We start from the raw sequence: 5239 nt of genomic DNA on the forward strand, positions 1-5239 counted from the left end.
ATTTTGTATGCTGCAACTTTACTGAATTTGTTCATCAGTTCTAACAGTCTTTTTTTTTTTTGTAAAATCTTTAGGTTTTTTCCAAATATAAGATGGTATCTTATATTTAGAATATGAGGATAATTTGAATTTTTTCTTTCCCATTTGTCTGATTGCTCTAGCTAGAACTTCCAGTACAATGCTGAGTAACAGTGGTGAAAGCAAACTGTTCCAGATCTTGGAGGAAAGGCCTAGATGTTATATATGGCTCTCATTGTATTGAGATATTTTTTCAGCATCAATTAAAATGATGATATGATTTTTGTTCTTTGTTTTGTGGGTAAGAGATATCACACTGATTGATTTCCATGTGTTGAAACATCTTCGCATCCCTGGGATGAATTTCACTTGGTTGTGTTGAATAATCTTTTTAATGTGTTGTTAAACTCTGTTTGCAAGTATTTTGTTGAGAATATTTGCATGTATGTTTATTAGAGATAATATCTTAATGTTTCATTTTTTGTTGCTTCTTTTGTCTGGGTTTGGTATCAGGATGATACAGCCCTCATATAATGAGTTTGAGAGTATTCCTTCTTCCTCAATTTTTAGGAATAGTTTAACCAGGATTGGTACTATTTCTTCTTTGAATGGTTGGTAGAATTCAGCAGTGAAGCCATTGGGTCCTGAGTTTTTTGGGTTTTTTTTTTTAGATGGAGTCTCACTTTGTTACCCTTGGTAGAGTGCTGTGGCATCACAGGTCTCAGCAACCTCAAACTATTGGGCTCAAGCAATTCTCTTGGGCTCAGCCTCCCAGGTAGCTGGGACTACAGGTGCCTGCCACAATGCCGGCTATTGCTGTTAGAGATGAGGTCTTTCTCTGACTTAGGCTGATCTCAAACCTGTGAGCTCAATCATCTGCCTTGGCCTCCCAAGTGCTGGGATTACAGGCATGCACCACCATGCCTGGAGGCTTATGAGTGTTTCTTTGATGGGAGACTTTTTATTACTGCTTCTATTTTGTTGTTTGTTATTAGCTTATTTAGAATTTGGATTTCTTTCTATTTCAATCTTGGTAGGTTGTATGTATCTAGGAATTTATGCATTTATTCTAGGTTTTCCAATTTTTTGGCATGTAATTGCTCACAGTGGTCTCTAATGATCCTTTGCATTTCTGTAGTGTCTATTGTAACATCTCTTTTTTCATATCTGATTTTGTTTGTTATATAAAGTCCCTATTATAATTGTGTCCCACCCCCAAGAGGTGTGCCATACACTGTGACCTTCCATCCTCCTCTTTCCTCCTCTCTTTCTGCTCCCTCATTCTCCTACCCTGCCCCTTGTACTAGCTCATCTACCTCCTTCATATTAGAATTGAGTATATTGGATTCTTGCTTCTCTATTCTTGTGATTTTTTTACTAAGAAGAATGTGTTCCAACTCCATCCAGGTTAATACAAAAGATATAAAGTCTCTATTTTTTTAAGGGATGAATAGTATTCCATGGTATACATATCATATGGTCTATCTTTGAGAATGATTCATGAGCTGGAGGAGAAAAATGTGTATTCTGCAGCTGTTGGATGAAACATTCTGCAAATGTCTATTAGGTTCTTTTAGTTTATTACTCAGACTAAGTCTAATGTTTCTTTTGTGATTTTCTATCCAGAAGACTTGTCCAGTGTTGAAAGTGGGGTGCTGAAGTCACCAACAATTATTGGATTCGGCTTGTGCACACGTGCAGTCTCTCTCTCTCTCTTTTTTTTTTATTAAGTCATATACACATATATCATCTCTCTCTTTAGCTTTACTAATATTCCCATTACCTATCTGGGTGCTCCAGTGTTGGGTGCATAAATATTAGAATTGTTATATCCTCTTGTTTAATTAACTCCTTTATTATTACATAATGACACTTTATTGCTTTATATAGTTTTTGTTTTGAAATATATTTCATCTGATAGAAGTATAGCTACTCCTTTTTTGTTTTAATTTGCATGGAATGTATTTTTCCATCCCTTTATCCTCAGGCTATGTGTGTCTTTATTGGTGAAGTGGGTTTTCTGTAGACAACATGTACTTTGGTCTTGTTTTTTATTCATTCAGCCACTCTAGGTGGCTGAAGAGTTTAGTTCATTCACTCTCAATGTTACCATTGATCCAAAGGACTTACTACTGTCATGTTGTGATTTGATTTCTGGTTGTAGTTTGCTCTTATCTTTCTTCTTTTCTTCCTGTCTTCCTTTGTTAAAAGCAAATGTTTTCTGGTAGTGTGTTTTAATTTCTTCTTTTTTTATTTTTTGGGTATTAGTTATAGGTTTTTTATTTTTATTTATTTATTTTTTTGAGACAGAGCCTCAAGCTGTCACCCTAGATAGAGTGCTGTAGCATCACAGCTCACAGCAACCTCCAACTCCTGGACTCAAGCGAATCTCCTGCCTCCTCCTAAGTAGCTGGGAACACAGGCACCTGCCACAACACCTGGCTATTTTTTGGTTGCAGCCATCATTGTTGTTTGGCAGGCCTGGGCTGGATTCAAACCCGCCAACTCAGGTGTATGTGGCTGGCACCTTAGTCACTTGAGCCATAGGTGCTGAGCCAAGTTATAGGTTTTTTAATTGTAGGTTGCCATGAGGCTGGCAAAAAATATTTTATACCTAATTATTTTAAATATATGACAACTTAGCTCTGCTTACAATCAAACAAATAAATGAAACAAAGAGAAATCTAAAAGAAATTCAATTCTGTACTTTAACTCCATCCCACCTGCTTTTAAACTTTTCATTGTTTCCATTTATATATTTTTTATACTACTTAACTCTCAAAAAGTTGTCACATGTAGGTCTTATAAAAGTTTTAAGATACACAAAATCAAGAAACATAAAATTCACAGGTGGAAGCAAATGAAGCCTTCCCAGCAAGACTGATAAGCAGAGCAAGTTGAAACTTGCATGAGTTAATCAGAAAAGACACTGTCAATTGTGTTTCTTGGAAGTGAAATAATGGCCCATAACATAGTCTGTCACGAAACATTTGTAGTTACCTACATAGCTATTATTTTGAAAGGTTTGTTTTTCAGTCTTCCTACTCAAGATATAGTGGTTTATACACTGCAATTACAGCAATAGACTGTTCTATCTTTGTGTCCTGACTGCTACCAGGGAGTTGAATACCTTCAGATGGTTTCTTAGTGTTCATTTACATCCTTTTCTTTCATATTGAAGAACTGCTTTTAGCACTTCTTGTCTGACATGTCTAGTGTTGATTAAATTCCTTAGCTTTTGTTTGTCTGAGAAAGTCTTTATTTTTCTTTCACGTTTGAAGGACATTTTTGCATTATACAATATTTAAGGGTTAAGGTTTTACTCCTTCAGCAGTTTGAATATGTCATCTCACTCTCTCCTGGCCCTTAAGCTTTCCACCAAGAAGTCTGCTGCCAGCAGTATTGGAGCTCCTTCACATGTTATCTTTTCTTTTTTCTTGCTTTCCTTAGGATTTATTCTGTTTCTGTGACCTTTGGGAGACAGATTATTAAATACCTTGAGGTCATCTTGTTTGGCTTAAATCTGGCTGTTACTTTATGACCTTCTCATAACTGAATATTGATATCTTTCTCTATGTTTAAAAAATTCTGTTTTTATTTCTTTGAGTAAACTTTCTACCCCAATCTCTCTCTACATTTCCTCTTTAAGGGCTATAACTTTTAGATTTGCCTCTTTGAGCCTGTTTTCTAGTTCTAAAATTGCTTTATTCTTTTTTTTTCTGACTATATGTTTTCCAATACCTGCCTTTGAGCTCCTGAATTCTTTCCTCTGCTTGATCAATTCTGCTCTTATGAGACTCTGATGTACTTTTAATTGCAGTTTGCAAATTAAATTCCAAAGCTCCAGAATTTCTGGTTGATTTTTTAGACTAAAGCAGCTTACTCTTCTCCCTTGTTCTTCTCATTGGATCTTTGAAGTGTTTAGGACAGATGTCTTGAAAAGAACCTCATGAATTCCTGTCACTGTTTCTTTGTCAGGCTATGTTTCTGATCCAGTTCTTCTGTCCCTGGTCTTGGGGTCATGATCAGGAAGAGGATTTGTTGCTGCTGTCCTGTTATTTATGAAGAAATGTTCTTATCCTCTATCTTCTCAGTAACTGACTGATGTACTGTGGGCTATAAATTGGGCTAAAACTCTGAACTGTGAGATGTTGGGTGGTTGGGTGAGTGAAAAATGAGCTATAGTCAGAAGCTACCCAGTATCCAGACAGGATCTGGCACTTCCCCAGGGAACTCTGCACATAATCATGGAGGCAGAGGGATCATTCTGAAGGTGAGAGTTCAAGAACATAAAGAGATTTTCCCAGTGCCACCCCTGTAGCTCGTGAGCAGTCCTGGGATTAAAACCCGTGTCCCAAATTCTGGCCTGTGTTCTATTATCCACAAGGATGGAGTTGTTAGGTTACCTGCTCTGATGCCTGAGGAAACAGTTCTAAAATGGCTTGGCGCCTGTAGCTCAGTGAGTAGGGTGCCAGCCACATACACCAAGGCTAGCAGGTTTGAACCTGGCCCAGGCCTTCTAAACAACAGTGACAACTGCAACCCAAAATAGCTGGTTGTTGTGGCGGGCACCTGTGGTCCCAGCTACTTGAGAGGCTGAGGCAAGAGAATTACTTAAGCCCAAGCCATTGAGGTTGCTGTGAGCTGTGATGCCACTGCACTCTACTGAGGGTAACATAGTGAGACTCTGTCTCAAAAAATAAAATAAAATAAAATAAAATAAAATATAAAAGAAATAAAAAACAAAATGGACAAAGCTCAGGAAGAAGAGAATGACAACGTACATTCAGTGGGTGGAGGCTGCAGAGTTGTCTTTCTGACCCCGTGGGCTGCAGGTGCAGAGCCCTGTGTGGGAAGATTCAAACTTTTACTTCTTGAGATCACTTTCCTTTCTGGTCTGCAAAACTCAGTTTTTCCACCTTCACAGATTGCGTCAAGATACTTTGTATGGATTGTTATAATGAATTATTTGCTTTTTAAGTTGAGAACTGAATCACTTTTGGAGCCATATCTGCTTTACAGATATTTTTCTTCTAAACTAATGTTGCAAAAATCTACTTCCCTCATCTCAGGCACGTGTCTACCTCCTCTTCCAGAGCTAGACATCTCCCTCTCCCTCCATAGCCACATATCTATCTCCCCATCCCCAATAGGCTCACATTAACCTCCCCCGCCACAGGCACAGATCTAACTCCCTTTCCACAGGCACACATCTACCTCC

The sequence above is a fragment of the Otolemur garnettii genome, unplaced genomic scaffold (assembly GCF_000181295.1).
Source record: "Otolemur garnettii isolate 467f Iridium unplaced genomic scaffold, OtoGar3 scaffold00205, whole genome shotgun sequence".
In the NCBI taxonomy this organism is placed as follows: Eukaryota; Metazoa; Chordata; class Mammalia; order Primates; family Galagidae; genus Otolemur; species Otolemur garnettii.